Source organism: Macaca nemestrina, chromosome 9 (assembly GCF_043159975.1).
Source record: "Macaca nemestrina isolate mMacNem1 chromosome 9, mMacNem.hap1, whole genome shotgun sequence".
In the NCBI taxonomy this organism is placed as follows: Eukaryota; Metazoa; Chordata; class Mammalia; order Primates; family Cercopithecidae; genus Macaca; species Macaca nemestrina.
In genome coordinates, this window is record NC_092133.1 from 44264898 (window position 1) to 44288653 (window position 23756).

General features: G+C 42.6%; 1 protein-coding gene across 4 annotated transcripts in view; it reads left to right on the top strand.

Moving 5' to 3' along the window:
* Window positions 1–932: 932 nt before the first annotated feature.
* LOC105480594 (solute carrier family 16 member 12) overlaps window positions 933–23756 on the top strand; it is a 101065-nt gene continuing 78241 nt past the window's right edge. Inside the window, exon 1 of one of the 4 annotated variants that reach the window (XM_011739707.3) lies at window positions 933–1315. The gene's annotated coding sequence lies outside the window, so the exon portion shown is untranslated. Of the gene's footprint in view, window positions 1316–1441; window positions 1550–1605; window positions 2300–23756 lie in introns of those variants that run through there. The other 3 variants (XM_011739693.3, XM_011739717.3, XM_071069524.1) reach the window with 3 other exon arrangements.

Sequence of the window (23756 nt, forward strand, 5' to 3'; positions counted from 1 at the left end):
CAAAAAATTAGTCGGGCGTGGTGGCGCGCGACCGTAATGCCAGCTACTCGGGAGGCTGAGGCAGGAGAATCGTTTGAACCAGGGAGGTGGAGGTTGCAGTGAGCCAGGATCGCGCCATTGCACTCCAGCTTGGGCGACAGAGGGAGACTCCTTCTCAAAAAAGAAAAGAAAAGAAAAATTCCAAAAAGTCTAATTCATTTTGAAATTTTGACACACAGCGAAATCACCAGGGAATCTTGCAAAAAAATGCAGATTCTGATCCGCGGTTGGGCCTGCGATTCCGCATTTTTAGCAAGCACCCAGGTGATGACCTGGCTGTTGGTCTACGGGCCACTCTTGGAGAAGCGAGGCCGTAGGCTCCAAGATATTGGAACCAGACCTTGTCAGCTCAGAGGGCTTACTTTTGACAAGGAAAGGACTTTACAGAAAGTTGGCCTGGAACCTGTCCTATGTCGGGTACGTCCTGGCAGCTCCCTTTTCAGGCTTTGAGTCAACGTTTGGGGAATTGTATTACACTTCACTCATTCCATTCTCAGCAAACAACATGAAGTGGGCGCTATTTATCCTTTGTTTTACAGGGAAAAGTGGGGCTCAGAGAGTTAAGTTGCCCAAGGTTAGGAGATTTTCAGATGCGTTGAACCCAGGTCTTTTTGACTCCAAGAGATAACGCTTTTCATTAGCATTCTGGAGCTTCAGTTTCCTGTGCTGTGAAATGGGAAGGATTGGCTAGCAGGGTCCAGATCCCTGCCAGATACACCTAAAGGAGGCCTTGTATTTTTTCTCGAGATCTTGCTCTTTGACCCTGCGAGGAAAAGTTCTTTTTGGGAACACCGAGTTCCCCTCGGCTTGCCGAAGTCAGGGGTCATGGCTCTTCCCGGGGAGGGTCCGGCAGGCCTAGAGCGGTCTGGCTGGTGACACAGAAAGCCAGTGCATTACATAACCGCCAGACGTTCCTCTCCGCTGCGCCCCTCGCCCCTAGTCAAGCCGCAGCACTTAGACCGGATCCCCGCGCTAAATCCTCTTCGCCCGCCAGGCCCACTGCCCCGCCGAGCTGGCGGGGCTGAATGAGCCGGTGCATTTCAAAGGCCGAGCACTGGGATTTTCCGCGCCACACTTCCCTCCCCCGGCGTTGCCAGCTGGGCCCCCTGCCCCAGCCTCGCCGGCGCCTCCGCCCAGTCCGCTCCCCGCCCCACCGAAGCGCGGATCGCGCCGCCTGGGGCCCGGGAAGGGGCCACCGCGCAGGGACGCGGCTCGGCGGGTGCGCCCCGGGGGCATGTCGGCCCACTACTGCCGGGGCTGCAGTGGTCCCGGCGAGGTGAGGAGGCGGCGGGGCCGGGCTGGGGGCGGGTGTGGCAGGAGGGCGGGCGGGGCATGGGGGTGGTCTGTGCGCTCTGGGCGGGCTGCGGAGCGCTGGAGCGCTGGGCTGTCCCGGGCTCAGTCTCGCCGGCGGCCCCGGCTCCCAGATCCCCAGCGACCGGGTCAAGAAGCTTCCTCGGCTCCTCCTCTTCCCTCTCCCTGACTCGGTTGTGCAGAGGGCGCGGTGGCTCAGGTGACACGGGCATCCCTCAAGGAAGGGCGGCGGGACGGCGGGGCGCTGGGGCTGCCCTTGGAGCTGGAGGAGGACGGGGACGCTCCATTCTCCGCTGCCCTAGCGCCCATCCCTCGCCGGGAGCCTGGGACCCTAACTTGGGTGCGTCGGCGCGCAGCTTGGGTTGGGAGGGAGACACGTGCCCACTTGCCCTCTCTGGGTTGGGTCTGCGCTGCGTCCGAGTTTTTGGGCAGGTGGCTGGAGAACGAGCGGCTTTGATCTCCATCTCTTGTGGTTTTCAAATGCAGACTTCTCGGTGGAATAGAGACCGTCTTTCTTCTGGATTTCATTCTGGATTTTATGTTTATAGTACATTTTAAAAATATCTCCCCTGTTCCCCACCTCAGACAATAATATTTATTTCCCCTGTGTTTTATATTACAAACACACTGACCTTCAGTGGATTGAACTCAATTTCTCAGTTGCTTCTTGTCCACAAAGAAACCTGTGATACCTGTATTGTGGACTCGGAAAACCGTTCCTAACAACATTTGAAGCACAATTCCAGTAAGTCCTGGGGCTATTTGGTTAGTCTTTTGTTTTCACACATCAGCATTCTAAACCTCTCATACTATTTATTTATTTAGAGACAAGGTCTCGCTCTGTCGCCCGGGCTGAAGTGTAGTGGTGCGATCTCAGCTCATTGCAACCTCCGCCTCCCCGGCTCCAACGATCCTCCCTCCCCAGCCTCTGGAGTAGCTGGGACTAAAGGTGCGCGCCACCACTCCCGGCTAATTTTTTTTTTTTTTTTTTTTTTTTTTTCAGATACAGAGTTTCGCCATGTCGCCCGGTTTGCTCTCGAGCTCCTGGGCTCAAGTGATCTGCCCGCTTTAGCCTCCCAAAGTGATGGGATTACAGGCGTGAGCCACCGTGCCTGGCCATAATTTTTTAAAATGTCGAGTCAGACGGGTCCTGCCAGGACACTGGTTAAACACTCTCATTTTGAAGAGCCTCTAATTAGTTCATGCTACCTGTTTCTTTGCTCAGAGCTAGGCACTCCCACGGCGCCACCAGCTTAGCCCAGGGGGAAAATCTTCCAGCCTTTCAAATTCAGAAACACATTCACTCCACAGGTGTCCAAGCTCACTAACATTTACAATCATCAGCTAGCTGCCCTTGCATACTTTGTCGCTCCCCCTCCATAAATGTCATGCCAAACTATGGCTAATGGTGTTTGACATCCCCCCCACCCCCGCGTCCCCAAGGTGACCGGATGTTTGTTGAAGAAATGAAGGATGTAAAAGAGTAGTGGTAGTAATTAGGTGAACTGGATTTGGTCACTTATAATTACAGGGTTTAGAGAAACTTTGAAACTGAAAGGCTTTGGAGACCATCTACTAAATTCAAACCCTTCACCTTACAGCCCCGGAAGCTCAGATCCAGGTTGGCAAGGGTTGGCTGAATTCATATTGTTAACTGGTGATGAAATCAACACTAGAATCCAGATCTCATTCCAACCTAACTCAGTTTTCCAAGGCATATTGCCTCTAGGCGTTTTGAGCAAAAATAATATGACTAGCATCACCTAATCATATCATTTTCCTGTTCTTATTTTTTATGTTTGTTTTTTTAACTGATGGGATTCTGAAATAGATGAGAAGTTGATTTAATCAAATTGCTTTTGTGGCACAGTTTTTAAAGATGCAAACCTTTAATTTTAAGTGATATTTTAAATTATTTATATTATGGATATGCACATATATCTCAGGTGAATGCCCAGAAGAAGAAAATTAGTCCAAATAGACGGGAGTAACTCTACTCCCATCTTTCCTTGGAGTCTTTTCTGATTCTCAGCACCCTCTATGGTAATGATTGATCAGAAGTAAAAACATGAATTATAGTGTTGAAGTGGTTTATATGAGGACTGTTTGTTTGTTGTGATTAATACTATGACCAAAACAAAGCTAAGAAAGGAATTTCAAACTGACTTATTTAACATTGCATTGCACTGCATATTTTTCAATTTATTTCAATTTAGCAGATATTTATTGAGTGCCTGCTGTATGCCTAGTGCTGTTCTGGGCATTTGGGATGTGTCAATGAACAAAACAAAGAACTTTGATCCTATGGAGATCAAGTTACAATTTATTCATTAGAATTTTTCCAGGATTTCTTAGACAGATACAAGAGAATTTCAGTTTTACCTAAGCAGGAAAATAAACATAAGTGATCCAAACTATCTTCCTTCCAATCCTACGATTCTGAGAATCTTATAATCATGGAAAAACAAAAACAAAACAACAACAACAAAAAACAAATTCAGGTGAAGTTACTTTGACTTTTATGAGCTGACATTTTACTGTAAGTGAATTGCAGTTCCCACATTTGGTTATTTAATATATGTTCATTTGGAGTCAATGAAATTACATTTCCTTTATTGCAGGGACATCACCGTGGTGACTAAACTTGAAGCACGGGATGATTTGTTTTCTTAAGACTGTTAATGGTACCGTGTTAGTATTGGAGACTAATTAAATCAGTTTATAAGATGTAGCTTTTTATTTATTTATGAAGATGGTGTTCTGTTGTTGTTTTGTCTCACTTTACATTTTGTCCCCCACTTTCCTCCACGTTTATAGACTGCACAGTGTTACAACTTATTGGTAAATCCGTTTCCACAATAGTTTTTCTTTTTAATCAGACATTCCAGTTTTAAGCATTTTCTAATTCCCTCAATTGCTTTTTCTTCAAAACAGCATGGTTTGCAAGCTCAGGCATGTTTATTGTTTTTAACAAAGGCTTATCAAAATGAACTTGGCAGTTTTTCAGTCGTATACAGCCAAAGAAAAGTATTCAGTGCTGCTTTTGGGGTTGTTTATGCATTCCTCACCTAACCAGTTGCTTTGCTTTTAAAAATTGCCAATTTGGAAGCTATTTTCTTATGGGTACCTTTCCAGTGTATATAAAAAGTCACCCCTTGAAATGGTATAATAATTTAATTGACGAAAACTAAATGCACAGTTGAAGATGTTGGGGGATTTTGAACAGAAAGATTCTCTCTCTGATAATATTTTTAATGTGCTCTACATCAAAGGACATCAGAAAGTGTCATTATCTAACAATGTCCTGTTTGAAGGTGGTGTCTGTTGAACATCTGGAGAAGAGTCACAATTTCTGATGCATGCTAGGCACATGGAATAGCTGATTTTTTTTTCTTCATTCACCCACCACTGTGCCCCATCACATACACATCCTTCCTTCATTTACCGCACATTGACGAGTAGGGGGAATTGCTGTAGCCAGGTAAGACGTTGCATGAAATTAATTAATTATTTAACTCATGTGCTCATTCATTTATTAATTTAATGAATATTGACTGAACTTCTACTCCTTTTTAAAAGATTTGTGTAAGGATTTGTGTGAAGATTGTGTTTTGAGCATCTCTTTTCTGGTGCTGGTGACAGCAGGACGTGTAAAGACACAGAACATGCCTGTGATGCAGCTGACATCCTGGTATGGAAGAGAGGACATTGTATGGCTGGCTGTCATACCAATTCTAACTACCGTAAGAGATGCATAAGTACTTGGGGAATTAAACAGAAGAGAGAGCAGGCAGGCAGGCACTGTGAAGATTTGAGGGTTAGGGAAGACTTTGTAGAGAAGGGCACATTGGAGTTGCTTCTCGAAAGATAGTAAAGCATGGTAAAGCTTTTATAGAGGCAGAGGATATACCTGTCTTTACGGGAGCACATCCTTGCCTCTTTTTGAAGACACTAGAAAACTTCCTCTTGGGAACAAGTTGAGGCTGTGTTAGGTTGTATAATAGACACTTATCACCTCTCTGCCCCTCTGCATGCATCTGACTCTGTTCTGCCTAATGAAATACTGCCCAACACTGAAACAACTCATTGGGTTAACCAGTGCTCTCCTTCTCTGAAACACATCCTGGTTGTGGCTCAGACACAGAGACCGCTGTGGGAAATAGCTGTCATCTTAATAAATTTGTATACTTGGCTGTTACTAGGTCAGGTGCATGCTTACAGTCGTGTTTGGTTACAGTCCAGTTTATGCCAGTAGTACTTTGCTATTGTATTATTATTTTTTCTTTCAGACAGAGTCTTGCTCTGAAACGCAGGCTAGAGTGCAGTGGTGCTATTTCGACTCCCTGCAACGTCCGCCTCCCTGGTTCACGCGATTTTCCCACCTCAGCCTCCTGAGTAGCTGGGATTACAGGCATCTACCACCATGCCTGGCTAATTTTTGTACTTTTTTTTTTTTTTTTTTTTGAGACGGAGTCTCGCTCTGTCGCCCAGGCTGGAGTGCCGTGGCCGCATCTCCGCTCACTGCAAGCTCCGCCTCCCGGGTTTTCGCCATTCTCCTGCCTCAGCCTCCCGAGTAGCTGGGACTATAGGCGCCCGCCACCTCGCCCGGCTAGTTTTTTGTATTTTTTTAGTAGAGACGGGGTTTCACCGTGTTAGCCAGGATGGTCTGGATCTCCTGACCTCGTGATCCGCCCGTCCCGGCCTCCCAAAGTGCTGGGATTACAGGCTTGAGCCACCGCGCCTGGCCACTCTTTTTTTTAGTAGAGACAGGGTATCACCATATTGGCCAGGCTGGTCTCGAACTCCTGACCTCAGGTGATCTACCCGCTTTGGCCTCCCAAAGTACCATTGTACTTTTGTGATTTGTATTGTAATTTTGTGATTTAATGAAATATTGCATAAACTGATGTAATATGAGTGCTAAACAAAGAATGATATTTCTGTGCGAACTAAGTTGATTACTATATGGGCCCATAAAAGTAAGTAATGTTAAAAAAAATATATCAACACATGCTGCAACATGGATGAACCTTGAAAACATTATGCTAAGTGAAAGAAGTGAGATAAAAAGACCACATGTTGTATGATTTATATGAAATGTCCATAATAGGCAAATGCATATCAACAAAAAGTGGATTAGTGATTGCCAGGGAAGTGGGGTAGGGGAAATAGATAGTGATTGATGATGGATGAAGGGTTTCTTTTTTGGGGTGAGGGCTATGTTCTGGAATTAGATAATGAGGTGGTGAATGCACAGCATTGTAAATATATACAAACCACCAAATTGTACACTTTAAAAGTGTTAAAATAGTGAAGTTTACGTGAATTTTATCTCAATTTATAAAAATACTGTAAAGCTTTTAAAAAAGCAACATGAACAAGCAAATTACAAAAGAAAGAGGGATGAGTACTTAGGTGTGGCATAGTGATAAGAGATTTGAAGAGTACAGTAAAAATTTCTAGGATGATTTTGCATTCAGGTTTTTTCACAGGCTCTAATAAGGCCCTGCTCTTCTTTAAGAAATGGAAGCAGGAAATCTGGATGTGGATTAACCAAGAAAAATAACATAGAACTCCAATCATGACCCAATATCCAAAGATTAGTGAATGAATTTTTTGTTTATGATACAAATTGAAACAAAATGTTCGAAATATGTTGTATCAACTTTTTGACTCTGCTTTTCCTGACTTCTGATTACTGCTGAGAGCTTCTAATGTTTCCATTTCTGAGGGTACCCTGTATATTTTGAAAATAACTCATCTCCCTATGTAGAGAGAAATTCCATGTCTATAAGCCTCTTATAGATATAGCATTAGTCACTTAAGACTGTAAAGGAGGCCAGGCGTGGTGGTTCACGCCTGTAATCCCAGCACTTTGGGAGGCCAAGGCGGGTGGATCACCTGATGTCAGGAATTCAAGACTAGCCTCGCCAATATGGCGAAACCCCGTCTCTACTAAAAATACAAAAATTAGCTGGGCGTGGTGGCGCGTGCCTGTAATCCCAGCTACTAGTGGGGCTGAGGCAGGAGGATCACTTGAACTGGGGAGGCAGAGGTTGCAGTGAGTCGAGATCGGCCTGGGCAACAGAGCGAGACTCTTGTCTCAAAAAAAAAAAAAAAAAAAAGACTGTAAAGGAAATTGGGACTCAGTTTCCAAACTTCCAAATCACCATAAAAATCAGCAACTGTTTCCCCCTAACACCGTCTTCTGGCTCCGTGGTTCATATATGTAAATAAAGTAGCTACATAAAATGTTACTACACCAATACTTAAAATTTATCACCCAAAACATTTGTAGACTATGTTTTTTTTTTTTTCAAAATATTTCTGAGCACAAGTAATCATTTTGTGGTTTATTTGACATGTTATAAATTAGGGTCATAATTACTTATTTTGGGACCAACTGGTATTATTTTTGTAATTCCACTTTGCTTGATGGAATACTTTCCATGGGAGTGAGTTTGTATTTATCTACTGAAACCAGATGTATTTCTTGAAACAGCAATTTCAGCTCTCTGAACCTGTAACTTCAAAGCAACCACATTCATTTGAAGGAACCACCAAAAAAATAAAAACTCGCAACAAAATTAAATCTCATAAGGGAGAACAGAGTGCTGCTTCTTCAGGCAGCGATAGTTCAACCAGACAACTATCAAAAACCAGCCTTAACCATCATTGTTAAATAGTTATGAATAGTGGTAGCCCAAACTCACAGGCATAAATGATATAAAAAATAAATGGTCTGTTCAGGTTGACACCTGACAACCTAGTATCCATAATCAGTTGATTGAAGACTCTGTATCAATGGTTCTCAACCCCACCTACACATTAGAATCACCTGAGGAAGGAAAAAAACTGGTACTAATGTCCTACTCTGAAAAATTCTGATTCAGTAGGTCTGAGATACAGGGCTAGGGTATCGGTAGTTTTTAAATCTCTCTGGTGAATCTCATGTACAACCAGGGTTGAGAAACTATGGATATATATAATATTAATTTTATGCTTCCTTAGAAAAAAATTTTATTGAAACACAAAATTTCATGTTGTGGTATCTTCTTAACATATAATGGAAATTTTTTGTGTGGGCATTTTCTCTATAGAGGGCCCGTTCATTATATGGAAAGCTTTTCCCAATGGTTGAATGAATGTTCAGTAATTTTTTTTTCCTTCTCTGTGGAATTTACTAAGCTTATGTTTATAAGATGTGAAAACAACCAAATCAACCCAATTGGTATAATTACTGTCAACCAATAAATTAACTAACCAGCTAGTTTCAAGTTTTTGATGATTGTGGTACCATATGCGTATTTTTGTTTAGGACAATAATTTGGCCTTTTACTCTACAACAATAATCTGTTTCCTCTAAAATACTTACAGATGTGTCCTTTATTATGTGTTTCTTTAAATTGATTGAGTTGTCAACCTTAATGCTCGAACTTTGTCTGAAAACTTTCTCTTTTTATTCTATTGTGTCAAATTGCATAAAAAGGGTTTTCTTGGGACAGGGTCTCACTTTGTCACCCAGGCTGGAGTGCAGTGGCCTTATCAGGGCCCACTGCAGCCTCGACCTCCCAGGCTCAAGCATTTCTCCCATCTCAACCTCCCGAGTAGCTAGGACTACAGGCATGAGCCACCATGCCTGGCCAGACTTTTATATAAGAAAGATATTATATAGGACTCTTATGTAAGAAAGATAGAAGTTTAAACCTTGCCCTATGTGACTTCAACAAAGTACGATTAATTTTCGAGTTTTCCTTGTCGTTAAGATTTATTGTTTTTGAGAAAATGTGGTGAGGTGACTGATACAGATTCTGAAGATGGATCTAGTGGACTGCTTCTACTTAGAATTCACCTCTTTTTTTCTTTTTATCTTTTCTCTCTCTCCCTCTCTCTCTCTCTCTCTCTCTTTTTTTTAAAGAGATGGGGTCTCACTGTCACCCAGGCTGGAGTGCAGTGGTGCAATGATGGCTCAGTGCAGCCTTGAACTACTAGGCTCAAGCAATCCTCCCGCTTGAGCTTCCAAAGTAGCTGGAACTACAGGTGTGCACCACCATGCCCAGCAGAAATGGGGTCTTACTATGTTTTTCCAGGCTGGACTTAAACTCCTGGGCTCAAGCAATCCTCTCGCCTCAGCATCTCAAAGTGCTGAGATTATAGATGTTAGCTACCATGCCAGCCCCTTATTTTTTAGTTTTTTTATTTTTGTTTTTTTGAGGTGGAGTCTCACTCTTTCACCCAGACTGGAGTGCAATGGCATGATCTTGGCTCACTGCAACCTCTGCCTCCTGGGTTCAAGCGATTGTCCTGCCTCAGTCTCCTGAGTAGCTGGGATTACAGGCACCTGCCCCCATGCCCAGCTAATTTTTGTATTTTTGGTAGAGATGGGGTTTCACTATGTTGGTCAGGCTGGTCTCAAACTTCTGACCTCAAGTGATCTGCCTGCCTTGGCCTCCCAAAATGCTGGGATTTCAGGCGTGAGCTACCACGCTCAGCTCAGCCACTTATTTTTTTAATTTGTTCTTATTTGGTTTTAATGCTCATGGAGATTCTCACCCACTGTTACCAGTTAGCTTCCCCAAATTATGCTTTAACTGTTGGTTTTGTAATAAAAATAAATAAATTCTTATCCACAAATAAAAATCTTAATGGATTTTGACTAGTAGATTTTAAACTGTATCTTGTAAATTCCTGGGAGTATCAAGGAGCACCTCTGGAGCTGTTTTACAGGGCATGAGGGTGATGGGTGGCAGACTGATGTCCAGCTTCAAACTTTGGGCTCCTTTCTGGTGGCCCCTTCTGCTATCTGAGCAGGTGTCCTGTTCTTGATTTCACATATTTGGTTTCCAAGTAAGATTTTATTTGAACAAAGGATTTCTTGGCCAAAATAAGTTTGTAAGTCACTGGGCCACATGTTTCTAAGTTTCTGCTTCCTTTTCCTTGCCATACTTGTTTTATATTCTACCAGCTCCTAATTGTTTCAAGCTACTACTGTGCATCTGTGTTGAAAAGCCTGGGAAATTTTTGGTTTTACTAACTTTATAACTTAGGTGCCTGTGGATAGAGATAACCAAGTGAGCAGTTAGATATTTAGGGCAAGAACTATAGCTTGGGAGTTATCAGTATAGGGACTCAGTTCAAGTCAGATGTCTCCTGGGAGAGTGTTTCTAGAGAGAGGTGAGATGGGTCAAAGATAAAATTCTGGGGAATAGCCATACTGGGCTAAGTGCCCTTCTCTGTACTCATGTTAACCAAATGCACATTTTGGTTAATGAAGTTTGCATTTCTTATTTTAATCTTATAATTCCCCTACGTACAGTTGTACATAACTGCCAAAAGAGTTGATGCATGGGTATACATGTGTGGGAGTGGGAGGTAGCGTGATGGGGTCAGAGGACAGGGCTTGGAAACCAGCCAAGGATGCTTATCCTTTCTTTGAAAACCCTGCATCATGCACAAATCACTGGGGCCCCTTCTACATGCAGGTTGAAGTGCACAATGAGAGGATAAACTTGAGTGGTTACCTAGTGGTTTGGCAATGCAGACAGCCGTTGTGGCATTTTTTGACATAAAATTATTTGTTAAGAAATATCATGGTTTCTTAAATTTAAAAATCCAGACATTTCCCCCGTATCTTAGTTCTCCCTTGTGGAACTTGAATAGTGACTGCCAGGTTTTGGGTGTGATCCTGTGGAGGTTTAGGGCCAATCCCCATTCCACATGGGTCTGTAGCTTATTGTGTTTTATTGACACAGACTCCGCCCTCCATGCCAGCCAGCTCTTTGGCAAATTTAGTCACAAGGATCACCTGGCAACAGCTATTAACTTAATTAAAAAATTCAAAAACACTCTTAGAAAAAGGCAGAGTACTTAGATAAAGAACAAATAAATACTTATAAATAAGATACTTGTTAAAATTATTTTACTTGATAATTAAGGTGTTCCAGTGATTAAGGGACTCTTCATTTTATCAAAATTAAGCCCCATGCATTTTTTTCATTCCTTTCTTACTTCCTGAAATTGACTTCTTTCATTGTCTTCCACATTCAAAAAAAGATAAAATGTAAACAACCATATATCCTGATTTTATTACAGATGAAGGTCTAACTAAAATTTCAAGTATTGCTCAGTAATTGATGGACCCAAATTGGCATCTCAGAATGTTCCTGGCATATTCTGCTCTCTTTGTCAATTCTTGCATGATAGTATACCTAATTGACTGCTAATGTAGGCTCTGTTAAGGTTGAATTTCAGTTTAGCTTTTTTTTTTTTTGAGATGATGTTTTGTTCTGTCACCCAGGCTGGAGTGCAGTGGCATGATCTTGGCCCACGGCAACCTCCGCCTCCCGGGTTCAAACAAATTCTGCCTCAGCCTCCCGAGTAGCTGGGACTACAGGCACACGGCGCCACGCCCGGGTAATTTTTTTGTATTTCAATAGAGACAGAGTTTCACCGTGTTGCCCAGACTGGTTGCAAACTCCTGAGTTCAGGCAATCCACCCGCCTTGGCCTCCCAAAGTGCTGGGATTACAGGTGTGAGCCACTGCTCCTGGCCTCAGTTTAGCTTTTAACATCTTTAAGCAGAATCTGTAGAAGAGACATTTGATTTAGATGAAATATAATTAATTACCTTTAAAGTTTCTAACAAAAAATATTGTGATTAAACAATGCTAAAAATAACTTCATGAATTTACCTCTTCCCAGGCAAACACGCACGAGGCCCTGCCATGTGTGAGGGTTATTCTTCAAAGGCTTACCTTTTTCTGGGGAAGACACTTCCCATGAGATGGAAAGCCTTTGAGGAAGGGCCTTTGTACACATACAAAGTATTACAGCATTGGAATGAGTCCCATAAGCGATCACCTGCTATGGGCGTGCAGAGCCAGAGGCTCTTAGCATTGCTGAGGTTGGTCAAACCATTAAATAAATGTAGAAATTCATGGGGCGAACCTTCTAGGCAGTAGGAGCAACAGATGCAAAAGCGCTGAGGTGGGAATTGCCTTGGAATTGAAAGCACTGTTCATCTTTGGGTGGTGTGGCGTGGCTGACGGGAATGTGTGTGGCCAGGGGGCTGGAGAAGACTAGAGGAGCAGGCTGGAGTGAGAGCATCAGGGTCTGGTACATCACACCACCAAGGGGTTTTGATTTTGCTTTGGCAGTTTTTGAACAAGGGAGTGGGTGGGAGTGGGGATTTGGTGATAAAATTAGCTTGTGTTTCGAATAGATAACTCTGAATGGGGTTTGCAGAAAGGCCCCAGAGGGTCTGTTAAAGTGGTGCAGATGGAAAATAAGAATCATGCCTTATCGTAAGACTTTTATTTATTATTTTTATATTCCTGGTGCTTGGTGCCCTATAAGGCATGTGGTAGAAATGTGTAGTAGAAAGTTTGATATTCTGGGCAAGAAATTCAAAATCATATCATCAGCTAAGAAGCTCAGTTGAAATCACTTGTCTGGATGTCTTTTCCTGAGGAAAAGGGAAAGAGTGAGGTATGAAACAGGTCAAAGAACTTGGGGGAATAACTAGGCTGTGCTCACACGATACCCAGGGCATCTCTTGGTCACTGCACCTTTCGTTATATTCTCTAATTATCTAGCTGTGTTTTGGTCTTTTTCACTGGTCCAACAAGAGGGCAAGGACTGTGTCTTCTTTATAGCATCACTGCCATTGCACAACTTTGGATGGGGTCCTTCGTTTGCCTCTGTAGCGTGTCTGCACTGTGAATAGTGCCTGGAGTGGTGCTTCAGCTGCCTCTGCTTAAGTGGTCCTAGCAGCTGTCATGGTACCTGACATATGGTAAGAGTTTAATATGCTTGTTGAATGAATGAATGAATGAATGATGACACAACATATAATGAGTTGTCAGAGGAAGAGAATCTAGTGAAAGAAACTAAGAAGCAGAGGTCAGTGGGGAAGAAAGATAAATAGAGATAAATAGTAGAGATTCCTATCATGGAAACTCAGGGAAAAACAAGTTTTAGTCATGACAGAGAGGTCAACAGTGCCACATTCTACAGAGATTGGCCAATTAAGGATGCCAGAGTAACCACTGGCAATTAGGAGTCATTGGTGATAATGTCAAAAACAGCCCGAGTGGTGTGTGGAGGACACAGGAGGCAAATTCCCTTCCATTGAGGTGGGAATGAGAAGAGAAGTGAGGCAATTGTCAGTATAGACAGGATCTTAGAGGCTGGGTTTGTGAAGGGAGGAGACTAATCAGTGAGAGCCAGAAAGGGTGGTAAGGCTGAAGGGGAGTTTTCTTCCCTGCTTTTTCCTTCTCTTCCCTTCTTTTCTCCTTCGCATTCTCCCTTCCTGCTTTCAAAAAAAGAGACACATGAGTAAATTTATAGGCTAAGGAGAACCCAGTGGAAAGGTCTAGGTTCAAAATACAGAAAAAAGTAAGATGGGATACTAGCTGGCAAGACTATAGAGTGACAAGTCTTTCTTCGAAAGAGGAAGAAAAAAGATAAGGATGTGTGTGGATATAAATAAATTGGAGAAATAGGAAATGGAGGAAAATAATAAACTGAAAGAAAGGAAAGGAAATGGAGGAAAATCCCACCTAAGGCCTCAATTCTGTCTACAAAATAGTAACTAACATGTTTTGGGCACTTTCTATATCGCAAGCATTGTTAAAATACCTTACCTAGATAACTCACTAAATTCTTTCCACAACCTTGTGAAGATGGAACTGTCCTAATTTACGATTGAGGTAACTGAAGTCCAGAGAGGTTAAGTTACTTGTCTAAGGTTGTACAGTGACTAAGAGGCAGAACCAGGATGCAAAGCTGTGTACCATCATGCTGTACTGCTGAAAATGAGGGGCACATGGAGTACTTAAGATTTCAAATAACCAGTGTGTGTAAGGAACAGGTGCAATATATTTTTGCTGAGTCACACCAAGCACTTCGTTTCTGTTGGAATTCATAATTATGTTTTGCCATTAATCTCCAAGATTGAGAGATTTCCTCCAGTAAAACTTGATTTACCAGTTACAGGAGTGGAAATGTTTGGGTATTTGGATTGATGCAGAATTGGGGATTAGTAGTTTGAAACAGAGGTGCTTCTAGCAAGAGAGCAATTAAAGTGATGGATCATGAGGTCTAGCAGCCAAGAAGAGGGAAAAGAGAGCAGGACCAGTTAATGGAATGGGAGAAAGCGGAGCAGCAAGGGGCCCAAGGGCTCAAGGGGGTTGAAAACCAGGTGCAATAAGAGTTAGGGTGTTGGAGATGGTTGGAGGATAGAAAGTTGGGATTCAAGAAGGCTACTTAATTCCCAATACATCTCTAGATTTCAGAAGTGAGGGCTGGCTTCACCTTGTGATGATATGTAGATAGTGTGGCTTTGGGAGTGCATGGCTGAAATGGATTGGAGGTGAATGCTATGGGACATGAGGTGGTCAAGCTTGAGGCTGAGAATGGCAAAACTGCTGGATAGATGTTGACTGGGCCCTGCCTCTCATTGGAGGATGGTTCCTGGTAGTCCTAAGGATGGTCTGGACTTCAGAAGGACACAACCCAAGTATGGGCAGTAATAGGGAAAGATACAAAAGGATAGCTGGTTTCTGGCATACAATAAAGACCACTTGATGATCTCAATAGAACATTGTCAAAGGACAGTTGCATAGCTTACATTTTGCATGGCAGTTTTTGAAAACTAACTTGAAGTATGAGTTAGCAAAACAACACACATCACAGGTAACTTTGGATGCTTCAGCCATATTACAATTGGAAGAAAAGACTACATGCCCTGATGAAACCTCCTCTCCCTCTTTCTTTTCTCCTGGCAATGTGCAATGTGACACTCTCTGGACAGAGAGAGGCAGCTGAAGATCATCAGGCTTCCAGATGTGGAGCTTTGTTATGACATGTGGGGGTGGGGGTCATGGGAGAGGGGCCAGAAGCTTCAGTGGGACTCAGTGTGGTGTCCTCTGCTTCTGTAGTTAGCCACGTGATGGGAAACCAGCAATATGTGTTTCCTTTGTACAGCTGTACATATCATTGTTTCTTTTTCTCCTCTGCCCATGCAGGATTCTAGGAAATCAAAGTTAGATCTAATGTAAGCTTAGAAAGCCCCACATATGAAGATATGGAGCTATTGCTCCCTGATAGAATATGTGTACTAGGTCTGATCCGTAAGTGCCATGACTAGAAAATGTAGTTGGTAGGATGTTTTGGGGTGTAAGAAACAGAAACCTCGACTTGGACTGGCTTTGCTGGGACTGGGATCAGTTACAATGGGATCAGCTACAATGTCCATGACAGAGACAAGGCATTATTGTCAGATTCAGACAGCCTTGGTAAGGGGAAGGAGCCTTGGCTGGCAATCAAGTCCCCAACTTCACCATTTGATTGCAGTGTGAACTTGGACAGATTATCACCTTCCGTGAGCCTCAGTTTTCTCTTACAAGACCATTGCAGGGATTGAAAGCACTTTACATAAATTCTTAGTAGCTATACAAATGTGACTTACTCATTTAATAGTAAAAATAATGACAATAACAAGAATACTTACATTTACTGAGCATGTATGTGTTCCAGGCACTGGCTGGAGGCTTAACTGCATTCTCTTTATTACCCACTAAATCCATAACAAGCAATGATGATATCTAGGTACTCTAATAAGTACTTTATTTCCAAAATCAGTTAAGCTGAGATCTGAAACATTAAGGCTCAAGGGCAGGGGCAGAGAACAGATATGGGTTCAGTTTCGCCCAGAGTTCCATTTTCTTTTCTTTTCTTTTTTCTTTTTTTGGCCTGTGTGACCCATTAGTGGCAGCTGGACATGGGGCCTTGGACAGTTACTTTTCTATCTGGCAGGGATTGTTGTTTGCCAACTAGTTCAGGGCTCACTGCACAGGTGATTTCCAAAACACAAGTGTATGTGTGCTTTTAAAACACTTGATGCTTTTGTTTCTACTGTTCCTTTATTTTCTGAAATATGAGCTTTTTGCATTTTTAAGCTTTTGAAATAGTTGAGGGATTTACAAATGCTTATTGAGTTCTTGTCTATGTATTGGCTAATTTGAACCTCATGAAGAAGTCAAGCATGAATTTGTATTGTATTGAGGCTTAGTGATCATGACACCTGTCAGTGAGGTTTGAAGTTAGAAGGTAGGGGACATAATTTTTTGATGTTGCAAATTGCCTTGCTTTGAGCACAGTGTGAGATGAAGTTTTTCCATATTTTTGGTTTATATTGTTATGAGAGTTTTCCTGAAGCAGCCTTGGTAGGTGGGTCAAAGGGTTTGAACTTCTTTTTATATAGATTGCCTGATTGGTTTGTGGAAGCTTTTTGGATGGTGACAATGACATACTTGTAGTGCTATTTTAGAAATATGCATTTTTCTCTCTGCATGTTTTTTTTTTCTTTTCTTTTCTTTTTTAGACGGAGTCTTGCTCTGTAACCGAGACTGGAGTGTAGTGGCACTGTCTCGGCTCACTGCATCCTCTACCTCCCAGGTTCAAGCAATTCTCCTGCCTCAGCCTCCCAGGTAGCTGGGATTACAGGCACCCACCACCACACCCAGCTAATTTTTGTATTTTTAGTAGAGACGGGGTTTCACCATATTGGCCAGGCTGGTCTTGAACTCCTGACCTTGCGATCCACCCGCCTCGGCCTCCCAAAGTACTGGGATTACAGGCATGAGCCACTGCTTCTGGCCTTTGTATGATGTTTTATATGTATGGGATTATAAAAGATTTCCAGAAAATCTGAGTCGTTCCCTTGCCATGTAACATTCTTTTCCTCGGACCCTCCACCCCCTGCAATGACAATGAAAACGGTGTTTCCATTGTTCAGCCTGTACTAGATCTTGAGGAAATCCAGCCTACATCAATTCCTGCCTATTAGTTCATAAAGTCTCGGGGGGAAACTAAACTTGTGCATCTGAATTCATCCTCGCCCTGGTGTGAGTTCCTTCTCAAGAGGCTTCCTGATCCTGTGTGCACATATACTCCCTGAGGGCCTATATTACAGACACATCTGCTTTTTATTCATACTTCCGGTTCTCACGCTGGGATCCCTGCTATACTCTCAAACAATTTATGAGTAAATTGATGGGGAAAAAGAAGTGGGAGACACCAGTTTTTGCTGATAGGGTATTTTTTTTTTTCTTCTCTCAACTTTTGTTTTAGGTTTAGGGGATACATGTGCAGGTTTGTTCCATGTGTAAATTGTGTGTTGGTGGAGTTTGGTGTACAAAGGATTTCTTCACCCAGGTAGTGAGGATAGTACCTGACGTGTAGTTTTTTGACCCTCACCATTCTCCCACCATGCCCCTTCAAGTAGTTCCCAGTGTCTTTTGTTCCCATTTTTGTGGTACAGTATCAATATGGGATATGTGTTTTGGAGTTGTGGTGAAAGTGACAAGACTTTCATTCATATGACTGAATGTCCCATATAATTATTTCAACAATTCCTAAAATACTTCTCCCCAACTATTCTTACCTGCCCTAAGATATGCTAATGCTGAAGCTAGGTAGCAACCACCACTTTTCTTAAATAGATTTTTAAAATATCATAGTTGTGATCATAGTGTATATTTAGTATATAATATATATTGAGGGTTTATATTTTGTTTTCTGCCTGTACTTTTCCCCAGGTAATTTTAAACACCTAATGGGTTAGATATGATAACAGGAAAAAGCAAAAAGTGGGACCACCCCTGCCATATAAGGGTCCACCGGCAGTGACCAAGTGTGGCCAGGATTGTTGGGGAGGTGGAAAGAGAGTGCTCTTTGCAGAGTGCACCTCAGAGTAACCCTATGAGTAGGTAGAAAATGGAGGCCCAGGAGGTCACTGGTTCCAGATCACACAGCAAGTCAATGGAAAGCCTCGATTTCAATCCTAATCTTCCTAAATCCAACTTGCATGTTCTTGCCTTTCTTGGTTTCTTTTTCCAGATTTGAATTTTTTTTAATTACCTTTAAAATAATCCAGACTCTAGAGAAGGGAATAAAGCAGATACTGCTCCCTCCACCGCCTCTCATACCTTAGGCTTGCACTGTGAACAGTTTGGTGTGCTCCCAGGCCACCTTCCTTGCATGTACAAATTGCCTAAGGAAACCAGCTATGCCTGTTTCCAGCCAGACAGAACAGCTGCTGGGGGTAGGGAGTGACTTGTCTTCTCCAGGACCTACCTGGGTGAGGCTTGTGGCATGTTGGGCTCTGGGGACCAGGTCACACTGAAGTAATTTAACAGCAACAGAGAGAAGCCAGAGTGCCCTGGCAGCCAGCCTTTTGGGAAAGGAGAGCTATTTGTGCTCTCTGGCTTTCTGCCTGCACTGTTCTGACTTCCCAAGCAGAAAACAGAGTCTGTTACCAGTGGAGGGCTTCATGGAGGCCCAGGGACTGCCTGTTGTTTATCTCTGTTTTTCCTGTGTCTGCATTTATTGGTGCCCAGCTGTTGTTGCATGAAAGGATTGAAGATGCCCTAACCCTAGTTCTGCTGGTAAATCATTTGAGTGACTTTGAGCGACTTTGAGCAGGTCACTTCAAGATTAGAGGCCTAGTCTGTTTTCCCCAAGTCTATGGTGCCCTTTTTTCCCTCCTTATTTTAATGTTTCTGAAATAAGATGGGATTGGCATCGTAGGTGTATATATTTAATATAGTAGTGTTTCTTAATTTTTCCTTTTTCTTGAAAAGTTGTAATAGTGGGATAACTCACAATTTATGTTATTCTAGGACTGTGGGAATATGGCAATCATTTTCCTGAAGGATTGTTGGGATAGTGGCTACCTCCTATGAACTGTGAAGTTTTATATAAATATCAAGAATCAGAAAACTACCCAGCTGTGTTGTTACTGCCTAACCGCCCCTGTGTCATTATTTCTCAGAGATGCCCAGACAGTAACTTCTTGACTTAAAAAGTAATGACATTCCTCTATTCGATAAAGTTGGAGCCAGGTGCAGTGGCTCATGCTTATAACCCCAGGGATTTGGGAGGCCAAGGCGGGAGGACTGCTTAAGGATAGGGGTTGAGACTAGCCTGGGCAGCATAGTGAGGCCCCAGTCTCTACAAAAAAAAATATTTTTACCTGGGCAAGTGGCATGCAGTTATAGTCCTACCTACTTGGGAGACTGGGGCAGGAGGATTGCCGGAGCGCAGGAGAGGTTACAGTGAGCTATGATTGTGCTACTGCATTCCAGCCTGGATGTCAGAGTGAGACCCTGTCTCTAAAAAAAAAAAAAGAAAAGGTAGTATTCTAGGTACATTTCTATTCTGTCCCATCGCCCTGCCCCATTGAACTCAATAAGCTATTTTATTTGTATTTTTTATTTTTTTGAGATGATGTTTTACCTTGTCACCCAGACTGGAGTACCATTGCACAATTATAGCTCACTGCAGCCTTGAACTCCTGGGTTCAAGGGATCCTCCTGTCTTATCCTCTTAAGTAGGTGGGATTACAGGCACATGCCACTGCACCTGGCTAGTTTTTAAAACTTTTTGTAGAGATGGAGTCTTGCTGTGTTGCCCAGGCTAATCTCAAACTCCTGGCCTCAAGCAATCCTCCTGCCTCAGCCTCCCAAAGTGCTGGGATTATAGGTATGAGCCATCATGGCTGATACTATTTTTATTTCAAGTGAAACAAACAAACAAGCAAACATGACTTTTAAACATCTGAACTTTTCTTAAATTAGGCCTTAGCAAGAATCAATTGCTTACCATGGATTTAGTGGATTCCTGGCCCTTACTGGAAATATCATTAGGGCCACAAAACTCTTAAACAGAATGTTAGTCCAAAAAGAAGTGTTGGGATTCAAACTGAAAACAAGGAAGCCATTGAATGCCTACAATCTGCCAGGTAACATCAGGGGATCAAAAACAATTACTCAGACACTATTCCTGTCCAGATAGAGTTCAGTTTGGAGGGAGCAAAGGTTGCAAAGCCTAGGAACTGAGCTAAAATTTCACTTTCCGGCTTCATTTGGCCAATTTGCCCTAATACCAAGTCTGAAGGAGTTTACAATCTAGTAGGAAACAATTTACCTTGCCAGTTAAAAACACGGTGCTAACCAAATCACCAGTGGAAACAAGATCACAGAGAGTATTTACATTCCTAAAAGAAATCTCATCAGTCATTTAGAGTTTCTACTTTCAGGTTAATAGTCTATTACAGCATTTAAACCAGAGGTTGCAAAGACAGACATTTTGGGGGCCTCCAGTGTGAAGTAGTTGAGTGGTGACATCATCGGGAGGGGCTGGACCATAGCCAAATCGGAGGGGACACGTCAGGGCTCATTCTCTCATCATTCGACAGATACTTAAGTTCTGCTCTTGGTGATAGGGATACATCAGTGAACAAATTCAACAGAAAATTCCTCTCTCTCAGAGTTTACATTCTAACCTGCTGCTGCCTTAGAAAACAACTAGTAAGAGTAAATGAGTCAGACACACTGGTGTGTTCCTGTGAGTAAATTGTATGGATTTAGATTTTGTTCGCTCTTAGGCCTTTTTCTCACAGCTACGATTTACTATATAATATAAGTAGAGTTAGTTTGTTTTTGGCATTCTGCTTGGTCTGATGATATAACTTGCCAAATGACCGTAATTATAAGATATTATTGGCTCTGCAAGGCGGTACCTGGTTTATTTAATTCTAGTTTTGCTGTTTAATTGAAAATGAAAAGCTCATTGTGAAAAATCCCATTTCTCTCTCCTGTTATGGTACTGATTGTGATGACTTTCTGTGGTTAATTCACGGTGAGTTAGTGATTTACCACGGCCACAGTCATGAATTCCATGGCTCCGGGCTGGAGAGTACAGGGGTGCTCTTGCAAGCCTGGTTTTCTTTGGGCAACCCAAGCAGGGCTTTCTGCACTGTGACTCTGATGAGATCACTATAATAACAAGCCTGGGAGCTTGGACCTGGGAAACCATATGCCTTTTCTTGAGCTTCTTGTGGGAAAACAGGGATAAGAAGCATCTGGAACTGCACTTATCTTAAGTTTCAACAAGTGGAACTTCTGCTGTGCCTGTAAAGTGAGGCAAAACGGGTCTTTGTTGAGAGAGAAAAAGTAGGCGGCTGGAGGGAAATAGAGCCCTCCGACACTGACTTCAATACCCTGGGTGGATGTGTTTTAGCAAATGAATGAATACCGAGGATATGAATATCTGTGGCATGGATTCCTGCTTCAGGAGCCTCTTTGCATGTGAACCTAGGAGCGCATTAATTCTGCCAAACAAGGGTCTTAACATTCCCAATGCGGGGGATTTTCCATTGGAGGGATTTGAGAGTTCTGACAGGCTGTACGTATTACAGAAGTAGTCTTGGGAAATCCATGTGCCCTCATGTAATCACATCATCCATTGAAATTGCTGTCCAGCACCTAACAGGCCCCTTTTCTTTTCTTTTCTTTTCTTTTTCTTTTGTTTCTTTTTTTTGAGATGAAGTCTCGCTCTGTTGCCCAGGCTAAAGTGCAGTGGTGCAGTCTTGGCGCACTGTGACCTCTGCCTCCTGAGTTCAAGCAATTCTCCTGCCTCAGCTTACCAAGTAGCTGGGATTATAGGTGCATGCCACCACGCCTGGCTGATTTTTTGTATTTTTAGTAGAGACGAGGTTTCACCATATTGGCCAGGCTGGTCTCGAACGCCTGACCTCAGGTGATCCGCCTGCCTTGGCCTCCCCAAGTGCTGGGATTACAGGCATGAACCACCGCACCCGGCCTGCCCCTTTTCATCTCTACAAAGTACAGTGGGCACTATTGTGGATTGATGGTTCGTGTCAACCCAGATTTATGTTTAAGACCTATAAACATTGAGGAAACATTGTCACCCCCAGTGTGATGGTATTTGGAGGTGGGGCCTTTGAGAAGTGATTAGGTTTAGATGAGGTCACAAGGATGGAGTCCTCATGATGAAATTAGTGTCCTGATGAGAAGAGGAAGAGAGAAAAATCTGTCTCTCCCCATACATGCTCTGAGAAGGGCCATGTAAGCAAGCACACAGCCAGAGGGCCATTGTCTACAGGCCAGGAAGAGTGCCTTCACCAGAACCCAAGCATGCTGGCACCGTGTTCTCAGACATCCAACCTCCAGAACTGTAAGAAAAATAAATGTCTGTTGCTTAAGCCACCAGCCTATGGTATTTTGTTTTAGCAGCCTGAGCTAAGACACTCACAATCCTCTGATAGTATCATTTCTTTCTTCTCTGACTTCAGTGACACCAAGCTCTCCTGGACTTCTCTTTATCTTTCTGGCCACACTTTCTCAACTTCCTTGCAACCGCCTCTTTTCCTAACCCTTCCTAATCTCTCTTTTCTTCCACCTACCTGCAAGGCACCTTGCTACTCTTATGGTCTGTAGACCAGCGAAGGTGTCACTTGTGAGCGTGTCAGAATGTGAATTTCAGATTCCATCCAAATCTGCTGAATCTGAATCTGCCATTTAACAGGTGGTACCTAGGAAAATCTGAGAAACCCTGCTCTTTAGGATTTCAGTTACCAACTGAATGGTCTGACCTCCAAGTATACATCTGAACACTAGATCTCTCTCCTAGGCTCTTGACCAGTTCATCTAACCACTTAGAGGTCCTACAGGGATATCACACTTTTATCCATCCAGAATCTGACTTCTTTTTTCCCAAATATGCCCCTCCTTCTTTGAGCAACCCACAAAATATGGGACCTTTCCAGAAAGTTTTACTTAAGAATGCCCATTTAACCACATACTCCTGGGTTAAGTGGTTTCTTTGGGGTCAGGGCTGATTGCCAGTTGGTGGGCACTGGTCTGGCTATTGCCTTGATCTGATCTCTGATTTCTCAGTGTTATCAGTCTCTTGCTAAATATTTTGAATTTTACCCATCGAGTCACATTTGATTAGTAACAAGTCTAACTTTTTATCCTCTGTGATGTTTCCAGGTGTACATTTTATAAATATATTAAGTATTAACAGTTATATTTGTTATTAATTCATTACAGATGCAAGTGGTAAATTAATATTTTTAATGGTGAGAAAATATGATATTCTCTCATTTTAGTGTCAGATTTTCAAAATATTTGTGAATGACCACAGTGAATCCAAAGGAAGAACCGCCAGGAATGCAGTGTGACCTGATATGTCACATGATTGAATCACACATCTTTTTGGGAGAGAGAAATCAGAGATAATGTAACTGTCCAACAATAGGGAATTGGTGAAGTCAGTTACAGTGCGTTCAAACAATCAAATACTTTGCAACCATTAAAAGGATTGGACAGAGTACATTTATTAACATAAGTATACATCCATGGTATCATTGTGTGAAAAGAGCAATATAGATTAAATGATCACAGTTTCGTTTTAATTATGGTAAGTGTACATAACATTTACCATTTTAATCATTATAAAGGGTACAATTCTGTGTCATTAAGTACTCAATAGGAAAAACAAACTGTTTTCCTCTCTAGTCTATTCTCAATACTTGAG